The 26,480-nt window shown below is 46.6% G+C and overlaps 1 protein-coding gene across 2 annotated transcripts in view; it reads right to left on the reverse strand.

Moving 5' to 3' along the window:
* The window catches only part of NELL1 (neural EGFL like 1), a 596,336-nt gene that overhangs the window by 234,002 nt on the left and 335,854 nt on the right, over nucleotides 1-26,480 (reverse strand). The window lies entirely within an intron of this gene.

Here is a 26,480-nt window from a genome sequence, read left to right on the forward strand (position 1 = left end):
CAGCAGCATGAGGAGGCCACAGAGTGGCAAGGTGACATAGTGTGGAGGTGGGTAGCAATAACAGTACCCGCTGACGATGGTTGATGTAAGAAGGAGCACTTGGCATCAGATGTTTGGCATCAGGCGGGTGGCAGCATCATAATAGTAGCTGAGGCACATAGCCAGAAGAAAGCGGTCTCTTTTGTCAAGGTTTGGGTGAGGCAGCATGGATGATCTAATCTGATGCATCAGGCATTGGTGGGTGAAAATCCTGGCTGATCCACACTTGATTAATCTTGACAAATGTCAGTCTCCTCACATTTTGGGTGAACGGGCGAGTTCTCCTTGGGGTAACTATGGCCCCCGCCGCACTAAACACCCGTTCTGATGCCACACCACTGGCCGGGAAGGACAGCTTTTCCAGGGCAAATTCGGCCAGTTGCGGCCACAAATGCAGTTTGGCTGCCCAGTAGTCCAGCGGATCTTCGATGACGGGTGGCAGGGTGCTGTCCAAGTATGCCACCACCTGCTGGTTCAGGTTCTACTCTATGTCTAGCTGCTGGTGAGTATTTTCTTCACTATGCATGCAGCGGGCCATCTGCGCAAGTGACTCGGAGGGACTCCCTGCCTCCATCTCCACTGCATACTGCCACAGTGTGTCTGGGTCCTCTGACTCGTCTTCCTCATCTCCCTCTTGCTCCTCCGGCTGCTCCTGCTCCTCCTCTCCTGTCACCTGTGGATAAAAAACACCCATTTCGCTACACATTGCTTGTGTTCCAATGTCCTCCTCCTTCAGTTCAGCCCCCACAGGGCTCATGTGGCCTTGAGATATAGGCGCCACGTCTCCAGTCCCCTGACCACCCATTGTTACCAGCATCTTTTCCAGGATATATAGCAGTGGAATGACGTAGTTATGGCCTCCTCAAAGGGCCTGAGCAATCGGCAGGTGTCACGCATGAGCTGCCACTGGCTGACATCAAAGGTACACGGGGGAGTACTCCTGTCCGCTTGTATCACCAGGAAATCGTTTATGGCCTTTCTCTGTTCGTATAGTCGGTCCAGCATATGGAGGGTTTGAATTCCAATGGGTGGAAACATCGCATTTCAGCCTATGTTGGGGGATGCCGTTCTGTCGCTGCAGCTCAAGGAGGGTGTGCTTGGCGGTGTACGAGTGGCTGCAAAGTTTCCTGGCCACTTTTAGGATATCTTGCAGATGTGTGGAAGACTTCAGGAACCGCTTTACAACCGGATTGAACACGTGTGCCATACAGGGCACATGGCTCAGCCCTCCTTGACGAAGTGCCGACACCATGTTCTTCCCGTTGATTTTGAGTTGTCGCGGAGAAAACCAGGATTTGATTTCTTGATGAAGGACACGGAGCAGTTCCTCCCCTGCGTGACTCCGTTCGCCCAGGAAAACGAGGTGTAGAACAGCGGGACACCGCCGTGCCCTGCACATATAGTATGCTGGAGGGGCACTGTGAATTGTCCCTGCAGTGGAGGCTGAGGACACTGTGGAGGATGAGGAGGCAGAGGCGGACATTGTCGCAGGACCAATGCCTTGAGAACGTGGAAGCAGATGCGGCGTCACCTGGCCAAGTTGCTGGTGTGGCTGGGCAGGAACCACATTTACCCAGTGGGCCGTAAAGGACATATATTGTACTTGACCGTAGTTACAGCTACCGACCAATTTTCCCAAAATTGTTAGTCCCTACGGAAGATACTCTACAATCACCCATCAATTTCCCCAAAAAAGACTATCACAAACAAATTTCACCACTGAATGGCTAATCGATGCAATTACTTAGTCCCTACAGAAGAAAGTCTACATTCACCGACTAATTTTCTCAAAAAGGCTGTATCACAAACAAATTTCACCACTGAATGGCTAATCGACGAATTGTTAGTCCCTACAGAAGGTACTCTTCAATCACCCATAAATTTTCAGAAAAGACGCTGTTTCACAAAACAATTTCACCACTGAATGGCACAATTACTCAGTCCCTACAGAAGAAAGTCTACATTCACCAACCAATTTTCCCCCAAAAGGCTGCATCACATAAAATTTTTACCACTGAATGACAATGTAATTTCACTGCAGAACGGCTAATAAGAAGTACTTACTTTTCCTATTCATAAACACCAACAATGGCTGTATGACAATGTAAATTCACTGCAGCATGGCTAATAACATGTACCTATTTTTCCCATTAATACACCCCAACAATGGCTGTATAACAATGTCGGTTTACTGCAAACCGGCTAATAAGATGGATTCTTTTTCCCATTAATACACCCCAAAAATACAAATATAACAATCACAATTCACCGCAAAACGGCTAATAGGACATATGTATCTATCCTATTAATACATCCCGTAAAAGGCTGTAGTACAATGGAACGTCACCGCTGAACGGCCCATAATAATTATTTTTTTGCCACTAATACACACCAAAAATGGCTGTCATTTTCTCACTTCACCACACAACAGCTAATAAGCCCTTTTTCTTTTCCCCACTACCACACACCAAAAAAAGGCTTAAGAACATATAACTGTACTGCACAACTGCTAATAAGACCCCAATTTGGATCCGCAGTCAGTGCAGCAAGGTGTAATAGGATTGTTCCTATTACTCAGGCTGTAACCTCCTATTTTGGACCTTATTCTGCTTCAATACTGTGGAATGATTCCGCCCTATCCTTTTTCTACACTTCTAAGGGTACATTAACACTAACATTAGAGGAATCCGGCAGTATGCAAACGGATAAAAAAAAAATCCGGATGCGGATTTGTCTGACAAATGTATCGAAATACCGGATCCGTCTCTCCGGTGTATTATTATTTTTTTCATATTTTTAAAGATCTGCGCATGCAAGTCGGATCCGTTTTTCCGGGAACACTTGGTACCGGATCCGACATTAATACATTTCACTGGAAATTAATGCCGACTCCGACATTCCAGCAAGTGTTCCGGAATTTTGTCCGGAGAAAATATGCTGTGGTATTTTCTACCGTAAAAGGGACTGAACTGAAGACATCCAGATGCATACTGAACGTATTGCTCTCCATTCAGAATGCATTAGGATAAAACTGAAGCTTTTTTTTCCCAGTATTGAGCCCCTAGGACGGAACTCAATAACGGAAAACTTTAACGCTAGTGTGAAAGTATCTTTATGCTCTTTCCCTGAACTTCTATTGAGCAAAATATACGTTTTCAAGTCTTTTCTAGCACTGTCCCTAGCGTCTCTCCTTGCACTATGTACACTGGAAAATGGCTGAATCCAAGATGGCTGAGGCTATTTATAGGGCTGTGACATCACAGCCCTGGCTGGCTGCTGATTGGCTGCATGCATGGCATGGTGGGTGATCCCTCCTTCCCAGAGTTCCTTGCTCCATGTCCTCACACGTGCAGCAGCCATTTTAGGAAAAAATGCAATTCGTTACCACGAAGCGTGAGGAAATTCGGATCCGGTGCGAATCAAATAATTCCTGAAATTATCCACTTCGTCAGCTTCGATTCGCTCATATCTAATGTTCATCATTGTACAACAGCCCTATAGAACTTCTTTGTCACCTTCCCCTGCAGCTTTTCTTCAACTCTCCTTATATAGTTGTAATTAAATATTAGATATTGGGCCTCTTTACTCATTAATTTTATCACTCACTTAATCATTTAATAAGCCGTCCAACAGCTCTGTAGAGCTTCATTGTCACTTCCCTCTGCATCCTTATCCATTCAGACATTGGGCCTTTCATTCAATTATGTTATTATCATCCATTTATTTATTTATTTATTTATTTATTTATTTATCTTTTCCTTCCTCCTCCTGCAGCCACCCGGCCACCTTCTGCCTGTTGCCCCTTGCTGTTGGTGCCCCCAAGGTAAACCTTATACTTCCCTCCTGTTCCCCAATAAAAATAAAAGGATCAATTATAAACAGAGACTAGACCAACCAACATCACTATTCTAATAATACCAACATCTATCCATCAGACTCCATTTCATGCCGCCACATCACACCACATAAGCACCACGTCCCACTACATCAGTATATTACCAATGTACACTGTATATCATGGTCTAACATTTACATCCCTCACACCATCCTTGTGCGTATATACATATATGCACATATATGTATATATATATATATATATATATATATATATATATACATACAGTGGGGGAAATAATTATTTGACCCCTCACTGATTTTGTAAGTTTGTCCAATGACAAAGAAATGAAAAGTCTCAGAACAGTATCATTTCAATGGTAGGTTTATTGTAACAGTGGCAGATAGCACATCAAAAGGAAAATCGAAAAAATAACTTTAAATAAAAGATAGCAACTGATTTGCATTTCATTGAGTGAAATAAGTATTTGAACCCTCTAACAAAAAAAGACTTAATACTTGGTGGAAAAGCCCTTGTTTGCAAGCACAGAGGTCAAACGTTTCTTGTAATTGATGACCAAGTTTGCGCACATTTTAGGAGGAATGTTGGTCCACTCCTCTTTGCAGATCATCTCTAAATCCCTAAGGTTTCGAGGCTGTCTCTGTGCAACTCTGAGCTTGAGCTCCCTCCATAGGTTTTCGATTGGATTAAGGTCCGGAGACTGACTAGGCCACTCCATGACCTTAATGTGCTTCTTCTTGAGCCACTCCTTTGTTGCCTTTGCTGTATGTTTTGGGTCATTGTCGTGCTGGAACACCCATCCACGACCCATTTTCAGTTTCCTGGCAGAGGGAAGGAGGTTGTCGCTCAGGATTTCACGATACATGGCTCCGTCCATTTTCCCGTTTATGCGAATAAGTTGTCCTGTGCCCTTAGCAGAAAAACACCCCCAAAGCAAAATGTTTCCACCCCCATGCTTGACGGTGGGGACGGTGTTTTGGGGGTCATAGGCAGCATTTTTCTTCCTCCAAACACAGCGAGTTGAGTTAATGCCAAAGAGCTCTATTTTGGTCTCATCAGACCACAGCACCTTCTCCCAGTCACTCTCTGAATCATTCAGGTGTTCATTGGCAAACTTCAGACGGGCCTGCACATGTGCCTTCCTGAGCAGGGGGACCTTGCGAGCCCTGCAGGATTTTAATCCATTGCGGTGTAATGTGTTTCCAATGGTTTTCTTGGTGACTGTGGTCCCTGCTAATTTGAGGTCATTAACTAACTCCTCCCGTGTAGTTCTAGGATGCTTTTTCACCTTTCTCAGAACCATTGACACCCCACGAGGTGAGATCTTGCGTGGAGCCCCAGAGCGAGGTCGATTGATGGTCATTTTGTGCTCCTTCCATTTTCGAACAATCGCACCAACAGTTGTCACCTTCTCTCCCAGCTTCTTGCTAATGGTTTTGTAGCCCATTCCAGCCTTGTGCAGGTCTACAATTTTGTCTCTGACATCCTTGGACAGCTCTTTGGTCTTTCCCATGTTGGAGAGTTTGGAGTCTGCTTGATTGATTGATTCTGTGGACAGGTGTCTTTTATACAGGTGACTAGTTAAGACAGGTGTCCTTAATGAGGGTGACTAATTGAGTAGAAGTGTCTAACCACTCTGTGGGAGCCAGAACTCTTAATGGTTGGTAGGGGTTCAAATACTTATTTCACTCAATGAAATGCAAATCAGTTGCTATCTTTTATTTAAAGTTATTTTTTCGATTTTCCTTTTGATGTGCTATCTGCCACTGTTACAATAAACCTACCATTGAAATGATACTGTTCTGAGACTTTTCATTTCTTTGTCATTGGACAAACTTACAAAATCAGTGAGGGGTCAAATAATTAATTCCCCCACTGTATATACACTTTACTCAAACAGCGTCCTTTGGACAGATTGGAGTACATCAAGCCCCTGACAATAGAAGTGGTTAGAAACTATTTTTGCGTTCATGTTTGGGTTAGCACTAGACCCAGCAACCATCCAGAATGTATAAAATACAACGTGTAATATACTTTTTATACATATATATATATTTATATTTATATTTTTATATGCTGTAATTTTAATCAATTGATTTATTCACTATAACTGAATTTTATGCACATATATATATGTATTTTTCTATATATACAGTACAGACCAAAAGTTTGGACACACCTTCTCATTCAAAGAGTTTTCTTTATTTTCATGACTATGAAGGCATCAAAACTATGAATTACCTCATGTGGAATTATATACATAACAAACAAGTGTGAAACAACTGAAAATATGTCATATTCTAGGTTCTTCGAAGTAGCCACCTTTTGCTTTGATTACTGCTTTGCACACTCTTGGCATTCTCTTGATGAGCTTCAGGAGGTAGTCCCCTGAAATGGTTTTCACTTCACAGGTGTGCCCTGTCAGGTTTAATAAGTGGGATTTCTTGCCTTATAAATGGGGTTGGGACCATCAGTTGCGTTGAGGAGAAGTCAGGTGGATACACAGCTGATAGTCCTACTGAATAGACTGTTAGAATTTGTATTATGGCAAGAAAAAAGCAGTAAAGAAAAACGAGTGGCCATCATTACTTTAAGAAATGAAGGTCAGTCAGTCAGCCGAAAAATTGGGAAAACTTTGAAAGTAAGGGCTATTTGACCATGAAGGAGAGTGATGGGGTGCTGCGCCAGATGACCTGGCCTCCACAGTCACCGGACCTGAACCCAATCGAGATGGTTTGGGGTGAGCTGGACCGCAGAGTGAAGGCAAAAGGGCCAACACGTGCTAAGCATCTCTGGGAACTCCTTCAAGACTGTTGGAAGACCATTTCAGGTGACTACCTCTTGAAGCTCATCAAGAGTGTGCAAAGCAGTAATCAAAGCAAAAGGTGGCTACTTTGAAGAACCTAGAATATGACATATTTTCAGTTGTTTCACACTTGATTGTTATGTATATAATTCCACATGTGTTAATTCATAGTTTTGATGCCTTCAGTGTGAATCTACAATTGTCATAGTCATGAAAATAAAGAAAACTCTTTGAATGAAAAGGTGTGTCCAAACTTTTGGTCTGTACTGTATATATCCTCCCCCCAACCGTGTGGGGGCCCTTTCTGTGGAATTTTTGCTATTTCTTTTAGCTTCGGCATTTTTGTTCCCCTCTTTCTTTGCTGTTCCACTTTAGACTTGAAAAAGGAGTTATAAACTCCGAAACGCGTTGTCAACTGAACAATAAATAGTATCTTTACCTAAAAACCTGAAACTGTGGTCGTCCCTGTGCGCCAAAGAGGTACCCTATCGTGTGTTTTCGGACACAAACCACTCTTCTCACCCCTAACAATCCCTAGGAGTTTTTGGCAACTCCATCCAAAGGGACTGAACGGGTACCGGCAGCACGGACCTCCCTCACCCTCCCAACCTATTGTGTGTCTAAACCTGTTGTGCGCTTACACCTGCACAACACCCGAAGGTGAGCACATTTTATCCATCACGTTATCTGCGTATCATCGCTTACTACCCTATGAGCGCCTCTCCCTTTTCTCTTTTGCCTTAATTGCTCTAATGTTCATAGTCACCCAACTTTTCTCGAAACAGACAAGAATACAAGGCGCATAGTACATAGATACAACAAACTTGTATAATGAAACATTCTATAGCTTTGTAATGCATTGTGTTTTCTAATTCATTGTCATTTTCAAAAGGTCTGCTTGCTGTCAGTGAATGAAAAGAGTAAAAAAAATGTGCTTAGGGCTCTTTCACACTTGCGGCAGGACGGATCCGACATGCTGTTCACCATGTCGGATCCGTCCTGCCGCTATTTCGCCGCTCTGTCCCCATTGACTATAATGGGGACGGGGGCGGAGCTTCGGCGCAGCACGGCGGTGCACGGTGAAAGCCGCCGGACTAAAAAGTCGGACATGCAGGACTTTTTAGTCCGGCGGCTTTCGCCGTGCACCGCCGTGCTGCGTCGAAGCTCCGCCCCCGTCGCCATTATAGTCAAAGGGGACAGAGCGGCGGTCCGGCGGCACGGTGAAATAGCGGCAGGACGGATCCGACATGGTGAACAGCATGTCGGATCCGTCCTGCCGCAAGTGTGAAAGAGCCCTTACTCCTCCTGTCTTAGTTCTACCCACTCATCTGAGGGCGTGTTACAATGTATCAATTTGGATATCAAGACAAGGTTTAGACTTAGGCCTCATGCACACGACCGTATGTATTTTGCGGAACGGAACATCTAGCCCCTATTAGAACAGTCCTATCCTTGTCCGTAATGCGTAATGTTTTTTGAAGAACGGAAATTCGGACATACGGAAAACGGAATGCACACGGAGTAACTTCCGTTTTTTTTTGTGGACCCATTGAAATGAATGGTTTCGTATACGGTCCGTGGTGTGCCGTGGTGTGAACACAGCCCCACTGACGCTTCTTAGCAAACACCGCAGCTGTGTTAGCAAGACCGGTCTTGGGTTGGATTTTCAGCCACAAAGTATAAATCAGCACCGTTTTTAGAAGTTGTGATCATCCTGCAAGCAGAGATCTTGCAAACGTTAGGAACTGAAGCATCAATATTGTTCTAACATTGCACAAAACAGTGATTATAAGAAGACTGGATGTCCCCTTTAAGACTCCCTCCTCATGATGGTGCCCAGCGCTGACTACTCAACAGTAACCGGCACCTTCCATTAGGAAACGGTGAAATCTGAAAATTAATTAGCGGAGGGACAGCCCCGAATCCGGGCAGAAACTTTATTAAGCCACGTTAATGTACAAAATGATTTCCTGATTATGAAAAGCAACATTAATAAAAAGTACGTCGGGCCAGACCGCGGAGCCGGCACTCGCCGTGTAATAATAGCTTTGTAGAAAACAATTATTTCCTCACATAATTTGAGAACATTTTACCATCGTTGTCATCGTAACTAAAAGCGCATTTTTATCATTTAATGTTGTTTTCCTTTGTCAATCCATTTACTGCATTTAAAACAGGTCAAAAGAAAAAAATCAGTATTTTCATTCGCTTTGCATTAAAGGGGCTGCGCGTCTTCATGGTAGGCTGAACATTCACCCTACCATAGTGAATGGATGATCATGGAGTCCATTATAGTCCAAGCGGACCGTGAGGCTTATCATAGCCAACGACTGATCATGTGACCCATTCCTGTCAATGGTTGATGATGGGATCCCTTAGGCCCCTTTCACACGGGCGAGTTTTCCGCGCGCGGGTGCAATGCGTGAGGTGAACGCATTGCACCCGCACTGAATCCGGACCCATTCACTTCTATGGGGCTGTGCACACGAGCGGTGATTTTCACGCATCACTTGTGCGTTGCGTGAAAATCGCAGCGTGCTCTATATTGTGCGTTTTTCACACAACGCAGGCCCCATAGAAGTGAATGGGGCTGCGTGAAAATCGCATAGCATCCGTAAGTAAGTGCGGATGCGGTGCGATTTTCACGCATGGTTGCTAGGTGACGATCGGGATGGGGACCTGATCGTTATTATTTTTCCTTATAACATGGTTATAAGGGAAAATAATAGCATTCTTAATACAGAATGCTTAGTAAAATAGGGATGGAGGGGTTAAAAAATAAATAAAAATAATTAAACTCACCTCATCCACTTGTTCGCGCGGCCCGGCTCGTCTTCATTCTTCTTCTTTGAGGACCTGGGAGGAAAAGGACCTTTGGTGACGTCACTGTGCTCATCACATGGTCCATCACATGATCCATCACCATGGTGATGGACCATGTGATGAGCGCAGTGACGTCACCAAAGGTCCTTTTCCTCTCAGGTCCTCAAAGAAGAAGAATGAAGACGAGCCGGGCCGCGCGAACAAGTGGATGAGGTGAGTTTAATTATTTTTATTTATTTTTTAACCCCTCCATCCCTATTTTACTAAGCATTCTGTATTCAGAATGCTATTATTTTCCCTTATAACCATGTAATAAGGGAAAATAATAAAATCTACACAACACCGAACCCAAACCCGAACTTCTGTGAAGAGGTCTGGGTACCAAACATGCCGATTTTTCTCACGCGCATTCAAAACGCATTAAAACACTTTGCACTCGCGGGGAAAAATTGCACCCGCATCTTTTCCCGCAACGCCCGTGTAAAAGAGGCCTTATAGTCAGTGGCCAACCCTGAGGCCTAATACACTCAATGGCAGACTACATGGCCTTTCCCAGCAATACTGCACCATTTCATTGTAGTGTTTGGCAGGGACCCAAGTGGTCTGACCTGAATGGCATACCGTAGCCTACTTCAGCTTTGCTGTCAGCTAATGGGAAAATGACTGTCTACATCCAGAGGCAGCAAACCTCTACAAGCCTTCTCTCAGGTGAGCGTTGTTACAGTTGTATCCAGTCCAGACAATGCTCCAGACTGTTACATTTTGCAGGCACTGATACACTGTAACAAGGCAAACGCTGTGGGACTGCGCTTTGGGACATGAGTGACAGCAAGCAGACATCAGAAAACTAAGACACAAAGAACTTTCATTATATATCGATTAGGACTAAAATCCATGACTCAATAATTAACAACCATTATGGCGGACATTAAAGTCCTTGCAGGTGCTGTCATCTTTTGTGACATACAGTATGTGGCAATTCCCGTGCATGGCAACCTTTGCTTTATGGATTCTCCCATTATCTGAGGGAATACTCTGATGAAGATGAGGTCCAGATGTCGGGAGGGATGCGGGAGGTAATGAAGGTATTAGCCCCGAGAGGCCTCCTCCTCTGATATCTCATCTTGACCTCGAGTCCCAGCTACACGTCTTCTCCTTTATCTGCCTTGTGACAATGACAGAAGGTTACAAGAGGCTCTCCGAGGCTTGAGATCTGAGACACCTATAATTACTGAGTCTGTCACACCTATAACTGCAGGATTCACACACCCGCGTCTCATCTGCCTGGTGTGAAACACAAGAGGTCACCCACAAGAAGAGTCCCTGGAGGACAGAAGCACCTGCCGCCTGATTTTACTTTTACATAGGAAAGTGGTGCATGGAAATGATGCCATCTATGGGCAGGGGCTAAGGGCTCATGGGCCCTGGTGCTAGAGTTCAGCTTGGGCCCCTCAGTGCTTTGTGACCAGGGGCAGGGAAGCACGTAGGCAAAAACCAAGCCCCCGCCATGCAAAGTTCTTGGCCTAACGCCTTCCCTCCAGCGGGAGGGGTAACTTGACCAGCATGCACTTTCTTTTTATGTGGCACAAGGGTCTTTGGGCCCCTCAGGCTCCTAGGCCCGGTAGCGACTGCACCCCCTATAGCTACGCCCCTGTCTATGGGGTAACGATGGCCAAATCTGGTCACTTGCAGCAATTGGATAATGATTTGCTTTCACATCAGACTTATTTGCTCCATCAAGTAAAAAGGAGGGTGCACCCTTTCTTCCCCTCGGGCACCTCCTGGTTCTGGGGCTCCCGCCTAATGGTCGCTGGGGTGCCCGTGATGATAAGTGTCTGTGTGTGAGCACAAGGCAGGGTGTGTGGGGTGCAATGGTCGGCATATATTGTAGGAGTCAGAAAACCAGGCCAAAAGGTAGAAGACTAAATAGCTCTCTTTACTCAAGTGCAAAATGGAAGTTGTAGTACATCCAACTATAGCAGACACAGCTCCGACAGCACACAGTGCAGCGCTCTCCCAGATAAGGATATATGGATTTAGGCAAGGAAGGGGGTTAGCAGATATCCCCTGCTCCGGGTACTGCACTTGACTGACTATCTATGAATGGAATCATCCTCGGGCCCACAATAGTCCTGCTGACACCTAAGAGGGTTGTCACAATAATGTCAGCTATATATAAGGCTCCATTCACACGTCCACAAGTGTGGTCCACATCCGTTTCACAATTGTGCGGAAGGGGTGTGGACCCATTCATTCTCTATGGGGACAGAATGGATGAGGAGAGCACACTATGTGCTCTCCGCATCCGCATTTCCGAAGCGCGGCACAGATCTTCCAGTTCGCAGCTCCTCAAGAAATTAGAGCATGTCGTATTCTTGTCTGCAGCCACGGACAAGAATAGGACTTCTCTATTCAGTGCCGGCCATGTGCGGCCAGGTCTATTGCGGATCCGCAATACACCACGGACATGTGAATGGACCCTAATTCTCTATGAGCGATACAGCTTGGACTCCAGACTGATACATTGTTGCAAGCTATAGGACACCTGAGAGAGATTTTTCCCACGGATTGTCTAGAGCAGGGATGCTCAACCTGCGTCCCTCCAGCTGTTGCAAAACTACAACTCCCAGCATGCCCTAAAAGCTGTAGGCTGTCCAGGCATGCTGGGAGTTGTAGTTTTGCAACAGCTGGAGGGACACGGGTTGGGCATCCCTGGTCTAGAGTCCAGACTAAACGCAAACGTAAGAAATCCCTGGTTTTAAAAAGTATTAAAGGGGCTGTCCAGCTGTTAACAATCTGTTTGGTGGAGATCTGACAACCTACAGCCCTGCCTATTGGCTGTCTCAGTGTAGCTTTGGTGCCGGAACTACAGCTCCGTCCATTGTGCACTAGACAGAGTTGGTTACTGCAGCACTGTACTCATTCACTTCAATGGGAGCAGTGCTGCAGTAACCAGCTCCGGCCTCTAGACAGTGGATGGCACTATAGTCCCGACACCAGAGCTACACTGAAACAGCCAATCAGCAGGGCTGTAGGGTGTCGGATCTCTGCCAAACAGATTGTGATGGCCCATTCTGAAGACAGGCCATCACTTGTAAAAAGCTGGAAACTCCTTTAAGGTCTGTACAGGTTTACTCACAGCAAGCAGAGCTCTTGAAAATAGTGAAGAATTGTACCACAATGTATATTAGAAAGTTGCAGAACTCTTCATTATACAATGATGATTCAATCCATATATAAAACCAGTTATGTCCAATTAGGACCGGACTACCAACAATAAACACTTTATAGAAAGTACCCCAAAATTTGCTAATGTCTTTAGAAGATGCAACTCGCACATTCTTATTTCCCCTGCACTGCACCTGTCCATATGACTGGGCATTCTGAATAATGGGCAGAAGCACCAGGTCCTTTAACAGGAGGCATCAGTGGAGGCTGTGCTGCATCAGTGCTGTGACCCCCTTCATTCCCAGGATCAGACCATGCTGAGTGATGTTCATGTGGTGGCACATGTCAGTGATAGGCCATCACCTGGGGATTACAAGTCAGCAGAGCACAGGATGCAGGAGCCCACTGCACGCTCTGCAACAAGTGAATACAGCTTAAACACAATGCTCAAATACATTATATGGTGACCAATATTGGACCCATTATTGCTCAGGGGTCCAGATGTCAAGGTGGGGAGTGGGGAAAAACCGTGTAGCGTTGGTAAACGGGGAAGCAGCTAGGCCTGGACACCAGGAAAAGGGAGCAGGACACCTCCTAAAGCCGCCCTAATCCTGGCCCTGACTCCTAAGGCCCCTTTCACACGATCAAGTTTTCCGCGTGGGTGCAATGCGTGACGTGAACGCATAGCACCCGCACTGAATCCTGACCCATTCTCTTCAATGGGTTTGCGTAAATGAGCGTTTTTTTTCACGCATCACTTCTGCATTGCGTGAAAATCACTGCATGTTCTATATTCTGCATTTTTCACGCAGCCCTGGTCCCATAGAAGTGAATGTGGCTGCGTGAAAAACGCATCCGCAAGCAAGTGCGGGCGCGATTCGTTTTTCACTGATGGTTGCTAAGAGATGTTGTTTGTAAAACCTTCAGTTTTTATCACACGATTGAAAAACGCATCAAAAACGCATTGCACCCGCGCGGAAAAAAACTAAACAACTGAACGCAATTGCAGACAAAACTGACTGAACTTGCTTGCAAAATGGTGCGAGTTTCACTGAATGTACCCTGAACGCATCCAAACCTAATCAGTCACGCTCGTGTGAAAGGGGCCTAACCATATGAGCGGACCCAGATGGTAGGTGGGCTCATACACAGGAACCTCGGGCCCTTAGTCGCCCTGCCGATCCCCGAAATAAGGTCAGGAACTAGAGCTGACCTGTTCCTCCAGAACACTGATGAACAGGGGTCTCACAGGCCAAGCAGCAAGGATAAGGGAAGAAAGTGAACAGCAATTGGGACGGCAGGTAAGAACCCAGTGATACAACAACACACCGGACAACTAGCACTTATCTACCGCAGCAACAGGAATAAACATCAGCACCAAGACTACCTGGACTACCTGCAGACCGAATGCATGGTGGTCCCAGGCAGAGCTTCTCACTGACTAGTGGTTCCCCCTCCGGGGAACCCAGGGGCCCTCTCACCGGAGGCACAGACAGACAGGGGAATGTCTAGCAACCATGCTGGACAACACACCAAACAAACCAGACATGGAACATCACACTAGACATAACAACACACCCTGTACATAAACCCTCACCAAACATATACAACGGAAGGAAGAGTAAAATACATAAGGATGACATTGAATGACCTCGATGCCCGTTACACTGGACGGATGGAATATCCAGGGAAGGAGCATAGCTCCAGCACACACCAAGGCTGGAGAACTACTGGCCTCACGCTCACACCACCAGATTAAGTAGAGCCATGAGGCCACACCCAGAACACACCTAGCCAGGAAGTTAACCCCTCCAGCACCAGACAGGGAAAGAACCAGGAGAAGGAGGAAAGCACAAGCATGCTGCACAACAACGCGTTGCTCCTGGCAACCAGCATGCACTGCAAACGTGTCACAGCGCACAACAACAAGACCGTGACACCAGATCACTGGCCAAGGCAGAGTGGCTTGTTGGTACTCCCTGGCACAAAACACCTCTGGCACATGCCCCTGTGTCCCTGGTTCTTGCATGCACTATTCCAGTACAATGCAGTTACACAACTAATGCAATTTTTTGCACCAGTTTTGCAATTTGCCCCTGTCAACAATATGCTCAGCTCTTCCTGATGCTTCCCTGTACGCTGCACTATTGCCTATTTTGCCGATGAGTCAGTGGGAAGCAAGTCCGGGTTTCTCTAGCCATGGGCTTCCTAAATCACCATTCTCCACAATGTATGTTCTTGCAGCGGCCATGAGCCGCCTGCATATTACCAGAAGCCCGAACTTGGACAGTGAGCCACCAAGGGACGAGAGCAAATGTCTGCGCTGAAAAATCACTCGGTAAACTTTCCGCTTGCTCCTTCCTTGTGCACTGGCAGCAAACACCACCAAGTTGATTGGGAGCCAAGACGCAGCCCCCTGACACCAGGAGCACAAGCTTGTGCTTGACACAAATGTATGGCTTGGTCACCGGCGGCAGACAGATTTGTGTCCCAGAGTGTAAGCCTTGTCTACAAGCAGAAAAGAACTCGGCTCAGGCAGCCAGGAGGACGAAAGTAAAGGTCATGCTGCCGCCACCGCTCTAAGAAATGGAGAGCGTTATAAAACCAGGACTAAGCTGTTAGGAGCATCCATGATAAGAGGCAAATCTGCAATAAATGGAGAATACAAAATCTGTATATGAAGGGGGTGCACACTTCTGAAACCATCGCTCCAAACGCATCTTAAATAAAATGTGAAGCAACTGCGGAAACGGTTGACTTTTATATTTTAATCCTACGGTTCTGTGCATACAGCTCCTATGAATTCCGATGTGTCTCCATGGTTACAGCATACAACACTTGAACGTTCACTTTTGAAACTGCAGCAAATGAAGTAACTTTGCAGTTTTCATTAAAAAAAATATTTAAAAAATCTCCGGTTTTGTGCATACAGCTCCTATGCAGACCTTGATATCTCCGTGGTTACGGACAGATTTGCAGTCACATGTTACTCCCTCCACCTCATCTTCTTCATCATCTTCAGACAGTAAAGAAGGAGGCAGAGAGTAGACGGTAAGATGCGACTCCATGGTCAAACTGGATTTGTTTGCAGCTGGTCTACATAGGTGCTGTATACAGAAAACGGTGGGAGATTTTTAGTCCATATTTTTGGCAAATGAGTTATTTAACATGCAATGGAGCAATTAAAGGTTGGTTGCAAAAGTATACATACCCTTTTAATTGGCAAAACTGAAAGAAAGCTTAGTGTGCTTCAGTTTTAGTCCGGCTTATTCTTGTAATATTTCCCAGGTTGCAGCTGGATCTCTGACGGTCCCCAATATAGTTTATGGGACCGGCAGGCCGGAACCAGGGAGATCCAGCATCGTGTTCCCTGCCGGAGCTCTCGGATGCTCTCTAAAGGCCCTATTACATTGGCAGATAATCGCTAACAAGCTTTCGCATGAACGCTCGTTAGTGATGATCCGTGAGAGTAAGGCTGGGGCTACACGGCATCATGTGTAGAGCAACAAAAAGGGAGCAACTACACTGCGACATGTGTTGCGTGACATCTCGCGCAACATTTTGTATAATGATAGTCAATGGTGTCACACTGCGACTGTGATGCGACTTCCAACTTGGATGGACTTTTTGCAACCGTCGTGTCACAGTCGCAGCATGTCGCAGTGCGACACCATTGACTATCATTATACAAAATGTTGCGCAACTTTTCAGGGACACGTGGCCGTATAGCCCCAGCCTAATACTGCCCCCGATTACCCGATGAATGAGCAAACGCTTGTTTATATGGTAATTGGAGCATGTTTAAAAATAATTGTTTGCTGTGTAATCAGCGCTCTGCTGCTGGCCATCAGGGATTCTGTATGGGGACTAGAGATGGCATCAGAGATCGCTCCTCCCCATACTGTGGAGGAGATCGCTGGATGTGATAGCAGAGGTCTCCTCTGCTACTAAGCAGGCGATTACCAGGAAGGAGCGCTTCCCTCCCGACAATTACCTTCAGAATCTGTAGGTGTAATCGGACTCGAAGACGATTTGACCATTTTCTTTCTTTTTCTTGAAACAATACTCAGGGGATGCGGACAACACAGAACAGAAACCAAAGAACCAAAACGGACAGCGAGTCAGAGACACCTACAGGATGCAGGCGCCTCAAATCTTCAGACACTTGTGGGATCAGCTCAGCAGATAGCATCTATGACTCACCAAGAAAGCCGGACCACGGCAGCACAGCGCAGGCGACAAGACGCTTCTATCACCTCCACCTTGGATGACATTTCTGCCTCTTCTCACATATTAAATTGCTGCTCCCTGAAGATGAACCATTTACCACTGAGCTGCAGCAGAGTCCTTAAAGGGGTTGGCCGCTTTCTGGTTATTGTTGACCTATGTGTTTGTGAGATGATTATATGGCACTTACTATTATGGCCTTTGTTGAAATTCTGCACCATTTTCTATATTTCATGAGCGATGCTCCCTTGTTTACTAAGTCTTCTGTGCTGTCCACACAGAGGTCCTGTCCATAAGATGGCCGCTGATGGAGGGTCATGTGACCAGCAAATCACCTCCATGTGATGTCTCCTCCATTCAAATACACAGCACCGGCACTAAACTCCAAACAGGACAAGTGCAGATGGAAGGTGCTGTGTATTTGAATGGAGGAGACATCACATGGAGGTGATTTCCTGGTCACATGACCCTCCATCAGCGGCCATCTTATGGACAGGACCTCTGTGTGGACAGCAGAAAAGACTTAGTAAACAAGGGAGCATCGCTCATGAAATATAGAAAATGGTGCAGAATTTCAACAAAGGCCATAATAGTAAGTGCCATATAATCATCTCACAAACACATAGGTCAACAATAACCAGAAAGTGTCTAACCCCTTTAATATTACCACCAAATGCCATTGTCCTGTACCTCAAGTGCCAGCGTGTCATTATCCTGTACCCCGAGTGTCAGCGTCATTATCCTGTACCCCAAGTGTCAGCGTGTCTTTATCCTGTACCCCAAGTGTCAGTGTCATCATCCTGTACCCCAAGTGTCAGCGTGTCATTATCCTGTACCCCAAGTGTCAGCGTGTCATTATCCTGTACCCCAAGTGTCAGCGTGTCATTATCCTGTACCCCAAGTGTCAGCGTGTCATTATCCTGTACCCCAAGTGTCAGCGTGTCATTATCCCGTACCCCGAGTGTCAGCGTGTCATTATCCCGTACCCCAAGTGTCAGTGTCATTATCCTGTACCCTGAGTGTCAGCGTCATTATCCTGTACCTCAAGTGCCAGCGTGTCATTATCCTGTACCCCGAGTGTCAGTGTCATTATCCTGTACCTCAAGTGCCAGCGTGTCATTATCCTGTACCCCGAGTGTCAGTGTCATTATCCTGTACCCCAAGTGTCAGCGTCATTATCCTGTACCCCAAGTGTCAGCGTGTCATTATCCCGTACCCCAAGTGTCAGTGTCATTATCCTGTACCCCAAGTGTCATTATCCTGTACCCTAAGTGTCAGCGTGTCATTATCCTGTACCCCAAGTGTCAGCGTGTCATTATCCTGTACCCCAAGTGTCAGCATGTCATTATCCTGTACCCCAAGTGTCAGCATGTCATTATCCTGTACCCCAAGTGTCAGCGTCATTATCCTGTACCCCAAGTGTCAGCGTCATTATCCTGTACCCCAAGTGTCAGCGTGTCATTATCCTGTACCCCAAGTGTCAGTGTTATTATCCTGTACCCCAAGTGTCAGTGTCATTATCCTGTACCCCAAGTGTCAGCGTGTCATTATCCTGTACCCCAAGTGTCAGCATGTCATTATCCTGTACCCCAAGTGTCAGCGTGTCATTATCCTGTACCCCAAGTGTCAGCGTGTCATTATCCTGTACCCCAAGTGTCAGCGTGTCATTATCCTGTACCCCAAGTGTCAGTGTTATTATCCTGTACCCCAAGTGTCAGTGTCATTATCCTGTACCCCGAGTGTCAGCGTGTCATTATCCTGTACCCCAAGTGTCAGTGTTATTATCCTGTACCCCAAGTGTCAGTGTCATTATCCTGTACCCCAAGTGTCAGCGTGTCATTATCCTGTACCCCAAGTGTCAGCATGTCATTATCCTGTACCCCAAGTGTCAGCGTGTCATTATCCTGTACCCCAAGTGTCAGCGTGTCATTATCCTGTACCCCAAGTGTCAGCGTGTCATTATCCTGTACCCCAAGTGTCAGTGTGTCATTATCCTGTACCCCAAGTGTCGCCGTGTCATTATCCTGTACCCCAAGTGTCGCCGTGTCATTATCCTGTACCCCAAATGTCGCCGTGTCATTATCCTGTACCCCAGGAGTCAGCGTCATTATCCTGTACCCCAAGTGTCAGCGTGTCATTATCCTGGACCCCAGGAGTCAGCGTCATTATCCTGCACCCCAAGTGTCATTATCCTGTACCCCAAGTGTCAGTGTACAGATAGGGAAAAAACGCAGGCTCCAAGTAACTGAAGCAGAGATACGTTTATTAAACTGTTAAAAAGTAAAACAAAAAGATAGCTTTCAGTGTACAACGCATTTCAGAGTCAGGTGTGTTTTCCTCAGAGGGAGGAAGCTCCGTAGAGAATTGCAGACATCTTAGAAATTTCAGAGAATCTGCACCTTAAAGAGGACCTTTCACTTGTATAAACTATGTGAACTGAGTATGCTGCCATGTAGAGCGGCGCCCGAGGATCTCACTGCACTTACTATTATCCCCGGGCGCCGCTCCGTTCTCCCGTTATAGGCTCCGGTACCTTTGCTCCTTAAGTTATAGTAGGCGGGTCTTCCCTTGTCCTGTGGGCGTCTCCTTCTCCTAGGCTGCAGCGCTGGCCAATCGCAGCTCACAGCCTGGGAGTTTTTTTTCTACCAGGCTGTGAGCTGTGAGCTGCGATTGGCCAGCGCTGCAGCCTAGGAGAAGGAGACGCCCACAGGACAAGGGAAGACCCGCCTACTATAACTTAAGGAGCAAAGGTACCGGAGCCTATAACGGGAGAACGGAGCGGCGCCCGGGGATAATAGTAAGTGCAGTGAGATCCTCGGGCGCCGCTCTACATGGCAGCATACTCAGTTCACATAGTTTATACAAGTGAAAGGTCCTCTTTAAATGTATCTATTGACAGTTCGCTAATGTTTTGGTATCAGAGCTTCATCCTGGAACCATCTGTATTTTCCTAGTGCTTTAGTATCCACATGGGGAGGAATACTAACGCACCACCATATTTTTCTAATATTTCAGATTGCAGAGACCATATTTTTCTAAACAAACCCCAACGCCTCCTTCTGCAGCTGTAGATGCGTCTAATATGTATGGCAACCAGGAATGCTGCACACAGTTTGCAGTTTCTGGCAATTTTCCTTCCCTCTGGTGCTTCCTGTAAATGCACACATTCCTCTTCCATGCTTGCTGAATGGGCGTTCTCTTCCTGGTGGGATCTAAGCCGTGCTATGCTCTAAGCCAATCAGATGTTTCCCTTTAGCTCCTTCCTTTCCCTGAGACATTGAGAACCTGCAGCTGCACCTCCCTCCTCCCCCTCCTTCCTGTCTTCCATTCACTGGATGGATTTCTTTGGTGATTGGGGAGATTTCTGCACACTCAGTAAGTCTGCAGGCTGGAGAATGTAAGAAGGTTGCAATCTCCCCTAATCCTTCAGATTTATGCACAAATGAACATTGCTACTAAAGAAATTCTGCAAAAATTCGGTCTAGCTTCTCCTGCACCTGATTACAATACACTTCCAAATCTTTTAATAACCCATGGGCACCCCCCTCAGTAGATATCACCCTAACACCCCCGCCCTGACACACCATCATTAACCATTTAAACATTAGCTAGTAATTGAACAGCATATACACTGGAGCGCTGCCTGCATTCACCACCCCCATCATCCTAGCTCTTTGTAGGAGTAAATTACAATTCACAAGTCATAACAGCAGCAGGAAAAATTACCATAACTTTACTAATGAATATAGGTCAAGGGTAATGGGGAAAGCTGATGTAATGTAGCATTCAATGAGCTGCCGTGCTGCCCCCTAGTGAGGGAAGTGAGGAAACAGATCACTGGACAGAAATGAAAAAATAGTGCTTTCCAATCTTTACTTCTAGCTTTTGCAAAACTACAACTCCCACCCTGTGGCATGCTGGCAGTTGTAGTATTTCATGACCTGGAAAGTAGTGTTGAGTGAATTGAGCTTCGGATCATAGATCCAAAAACGATTTGTTCAAACACTTAGTTTCAACGTTGCCTCCGTGCAAAATTCGTTTTAGTCGAAGTCGCGCGAGACTTCGGTGAATGACTTCGGTATTCATATCAACATCCCTAAAAACATTTTAAAATAACAATCTGAAGTCAGGTTTAGTACCGAGGTACCAGCCGGTAACAAATCTGACTTCGGATTCCGAATTTTAAATGTTTTTAAAGATGCAGAAATGAATACCAAAGTCATTCACCGAAGTCTCGCGCGACTTTGGATGAAAATAATTTTTCCCCCATGGAGGCAATTTTAATGCTGTACGGAGAGAGGTCTCTTGACAGCATAAAAACAAAGTGTTCAAACAAATTGACTTTAGATCTATGATCCGAAGCTTGAATCGCTGAAGCCTTCACTGGAGAGTCACTGGAGACAAACCCTGTAAGCATGGGTGGACTGGCCATAGACCCTAAACAAAAGTTTCCCGGTTGGCCGATGCCTTGAGGGTCGCCCAAGTTCTCCTTTTGGCTGCCAGCCAGATAAATAAAGATCTGATGCTCTCAGCATTAATTAATGTAAGAGCATCAGGCACCTGAATTCAACTGTATTGCCATCCTGAGAAAGGTGATATAGTTTCATACTGTGGCATAGGTAGCAGTATTTAGTGCTGCACTGTGGTATCTGGTTCTGCTGGGGCAGTATATTGTGCTGCACTGTGGTATCTGGTTCTGCTGGGGCAGTATATTGTGCTGCACTGTGGTATCTGGTTCTGCTGGGGCAGTATATTGTGCTGCACTGTGGTATCTGGTTCTGCTGGGGCAGTATATTGTGCTGCACTGTGGTATCTGGTTCTGCTGGGGCAGTATATTGTGCTGCACTGTGGTGTTTGGTTCTGCTGGGGCAGTATATTGTGCTGCACTGTGGTATTTGGTTCTGCTGGGGCGGTATATTGTGCTGCACTGTGGCATTTGGTTCTGCTGGGGCAGTATATTGTGCTGCACTGTGGTATATGGTTCTGCTGGGGCAGTATATTGTGCTGCACTGTGGTATCTGGTTCTGCTGGGGCAGTATATTGTGCTGTACTGTGGTATTTGGTTCTGCTGGGGCAGTATATTGTGCTGCACTGTGGTATTTGGTTCTGCTGGAGCGGTATATTGTACTGCACTGTGGTATTTGGTTCTGCGGGGGCGGTATATTGTGCTGCACTGTGGTATTTGGTTCTGCTGGGGCAGTATATTGTGCTGCACTGTGGTATTTGGTTCTGCTGGGGCAGTATATTGTGCTGCACTGTGGTATCTGGTTCTGCTGGGGCAGTATATTGTGCTGCACTGTGGTGTTTGGTTCTGCTGGGGCAGTATATTGTGCTGCACTGTGGTATTTGGTTCTGCTGGAGCGGTATATTGTACTGCACTGTGGTGTTTGGTTCTGCTGGGGCAGTATATTGTGCTGCACTGTGGTATTTGGTTCTGCTGGGGCAGTATATTGTGCTGCACTGTGGTATTTGGTTCTGCTGGGGCAGTATATTGTGCTGCACTGTGGTATCTGGTTCTGCTGGGGCAGTATATTGTGCTGCACTGTGGTGTTTGGTTCTGCTGGGGCAGTATATTGTGCTGCACTGTGGTATATGGTTCTGCTGGGGCAGTATATTGTGCTGCACTGTGGTGTTTGGTTCTGCTGGGGCAGTATATTGTGCTGCACTGTGGTATCTGGTTCTGCTGGGGCAGTATATTGTGCTGCACTGTGGTGTTTGGTTCTGCTGGGGCAGTATATTGTGCTGCACTGTGGTATTTTGTTCTGCACTATGGTATTTCTGGCCCCACCTACTTCTGTTGTCCCGCCTTCTGTCAATTTGGACCCACCTACAACATGGGGCTAACTTAGGTTTTTTCCCAGGGCCACTCTAATTTCCCAGTCCAGTATTATGCAAATAAAGCTTAATCAGTGTGCGAGTTCTGCAGCTTTCTAATATACTTTGTGCATCAGTTCACCATTTTCACCATCTTTGCTTGCTGTCAGGGAATGGAACTATTATTGTTAAAATTCCAGAGACTGAAGAAATATGCTAATGAACCACTGCTTACGCTGCTGTGAGTTTATTACTATGTATCAACATCCAAGATGAAAGAGATCTGTATATTCTTCTATAGGTTTGCCTACAATGGTTCGGCTTTTAAAAGTGTTGTCATCCAGCTTTCCCAGAAACGGTCAGAACAAACAGTGCTCTAAAATTTGTAAGGATCAAAGACCGTAACATCTAAATATTATATTATAGAAGTGAAGAGGACTCATACTCTGCATTCTTGTCCATTTTCTCCCCTCAGTTTAATGGTAATTCTCACTTGTTATAAGTGATCTGAGACAAGCTGGTTGGTAGGGATTCGCTGCCTGACAACCCATAGAAAAGACTGGCTGTTAGGCAGTGTATCCATGGTAACCAGACTGTCAGACAGAACTCTGCTGATCAGCTCCAACTGGTTTGTCCCTGTGCTGTCAGCAACCAATGGAGAAATAAAGGGGTGGAGGGCCCCTTTAAGAAGATTGTTAGCCCTTTAGATTTTTGTTGTTGTTACATTCTGTCTAATAGGGTTATACTGATTTACACAAACATTGTTACATTGTATCTGTTATGTAAAAGTGGAATCAAATGACCATAAACTTTTTTTAAAAAAAACTTTCAAAAACTTTATTAACAAATAACCTGAAGCAAAACAGGCTTAAAACATTGAAGCGCCATTCAGCCATAAACCTCTTCAAATACCCATTGAGAAGAGAACAGGCGCGCGGTGATTGTGCAAAGCTCTTAGCCCTGTGATTTTATAATTCATATGTCAAATTAAATCTCAATATTATTGCAGCTCCATTACGGCAGGTTAGGGGTAAGTAATCCTTACATTATTATATGTGGATTTATAAGGAACCCAAGTGACATTTCGTAATGGACTTCAGATAAAACATTTAGATTATAACCTCCGGCTGCTGCCAGAAGCCACAATCTCAACAGTGTGGTGCAGTACGGCGACATTCACACAAACCGGAAAGATGGCCGTGTGATGGAAGTCTATGGGGCTATTCACATGGCCAGTGAACAGAGGCCGTCGTCACCTCTATAGGGTGTGGCAACCAATGCAATACAGGGCAGATGGTCTGTAAAGGTGCGCAGGGGTGGGTCGCAGCGTCCATTTCTGTAGGTGGTGGCCCTATCACAAGACCATTTGCTCCACATACAAATATATTTTTTAAATGTATCTATATATAATGCTACTTTAATTTATTTATGTGCTACACTTGATTTATACAGTGTCTTCTCCGGTCACTTCCAAAGCTGCATTCAAAATTCTACTGTCTGCAATTTGGAATTTATCAGCATTGTCATACCCGAGCTTCAACAGATTGTGTTGTGTCTAACATCATGACCAGTAGAATTTTGAATGCATCTCTGGATGTGACCAGAGTATAAAATAAGAAGAATAAAAATGCAGGTTAGGACAATACTCAATGCAAATGAAATATAAAGGAAACAACTCTTTTTCAGCTCCTGTTGATAGAGGTATAGCACTGGTGCAGAGGGTGCAGTCGCACTGGAATCAAGTGTCTGAAGGGGTCCACAGGCCCCTCTGCCTCCTAAAAAGATAACTTATAAATGGCACATGGTAGGTGGACCACCCTGTTACACATTGTGCATTGGGGTCCACGGTTAGGTGGAGTCATGCGGGGTGCAAAACTGGGTCAATTACCAATCTATATGTCCAATAAAGAAAGTCAGGTTAAAAAAAATATATATACTCTCAACCTCCCTTGTTAATCGTCTCATGATTATTCAGTATCAAGTCCCCCAAATTATGAGGTGCCATTTACAGAACGTTGGTCTTATTTTGTGCCATTTGGATCCTCCCAGACATCAGGACCATGGAGAGACTGCAACCTCAGCTCCTCCTAAATTCACGCCCCTGCTCCGTGCTCCTACAGTCACGCCCCTGCTCCGTGCCCCTACAGTCACGCCCCTGCTCAGTGCCCCTACAGTCACGCCCCTGCTCATTGCTCCTACAGTCACGCCCCTGCTCAGTGCCCCTACAGTCACGCCCCTGCTCCGTGCTCCTACAGTCACGCCCCTGCTCCGTGCTCCTACAGTCACGCCCCTGCTCCGTGCTCCTACAGTCACGCCCCTGCTCAGTGCTCCTACAGTCACGCCCCTGCTCAGTGCCCCTACAGTCACGCCCCTGCTCAGTGCTCCTACAGTCACGCCCCTGCTCAGTGCTCCTACAGTCACGCCCCTGCTCAGTGCTCCTACAGTCACGCCCCTGCTCAGTGCTCCTACAGTCACGCCCCTGCTCAGTGCCCCTACAGTCACGCCCCTGCTCAGTGCCCCTACAGTCACGCCCCTGCTCAGTGCCCCTACAGTCACGCCCCTGCTCAGTGCCCCTACAGTCACGCCCCTGCTCAGTGCCCCTACAGTCACGCCCCTGCTCTGTGCTCCTACAGTCACGCCCCTGCTCTGTGCTCCTACAGTCACGCCCCTGCTCAGTGCTCCTACAGTCACGCCCCTGCTCCGTGCTCCTACAGTCACGCCCCTGCTCAGTGCTCCTACAGTCACGCCCCTGCTCAGTGCTCCTACAGTCACGCCCCTGCTCAGTGCCCCTACAGTCACGCCCCTGCTCAGTGCTCCTACAGTCTAGCCCCTGCTCAGTGCTCCTACAGTCTAGCCCCTGCTCAGTGCTCCTACAGTCACGCCCCTGCTCCGTGCTCCTACAGTCACGCCCCTGCTCAGTGCTCCTACAGTCACGCCCCTGCTCAGTGCTCCTACAGTCACGCCCCTGCTCAGTGCCCCTACAGTCACGCCCCTGCTCAGTGCTCCTACAGTCACGCCCCTGCTCAGTGCTCCTACAGTCTAGCCCCTGCTCAGTGCTCCTACAGTCTAGCCCCTGCTCAGTGCTCCTACAGTCACGCCCCTGCTCCGTGCTCCTACAGTCACGCCCCTGCTCAGTGCTCCTACAGTCACGCCCCTGCTCAGTGCTCCTACAGTCACGCCCCTGCTCAGTGCTCCTACAGTCACGCCCCTGCTCAGTGCTCCTACAGTCACGCCCCTGCTCAGTGCTCCTACAGTCACGCCCCTGCTCCGTGCTCCTACAGTCATGCCCCTGCTCAGTGCTCCTACAGTCACGCCCCTGCTCAGTGCTCCTACAGTCACGCCCCTGCTCAGTGCTCCTACAGTCTAGCCCCTGCTCAGTGCTCCTACAGTCACGCCCCTGCTCAGTGCTCTCTTTTTATTGGCCACCTTAAGCTCCAGGGCCCCTTAATAACTATTTGCCCTCAGTGCCATGTTTCTGATCTAAATATTCCATACACAAGACCTGACAAAGCCCTGTGGTCGACATCCGGCAAGCGCCAAGTTAACCGGAGCTCAGCTGCCGCACAGTACACAACTCTGTCATTTGCATTCCAGCTGAATCCTTCCTTCGGAATGGAAACCAGATCCATTCCACAAGGACAATTTAAAAAAAAAAAGGGCCTCCCGAACACCATGCGCGTGGGGCGGCTGCCAGATAACAAGCAATCAGGAAAAATGCTTTTTGCTTAAGTTGCCTCTCATTGATGG

Source organism: Bufo bufo, chromosome 10, assembly GCF_905171765.1.
Source record: "Bufo bufo chromosome 10, aBufBuf1.1, whole genome shotgun sequence".
NCBI classification, from domain to species: Eukaryota; Metazoa; Chordata; class Amphibia; order Anura; family Bufonidae; genus Bufo; species Bufo bufo.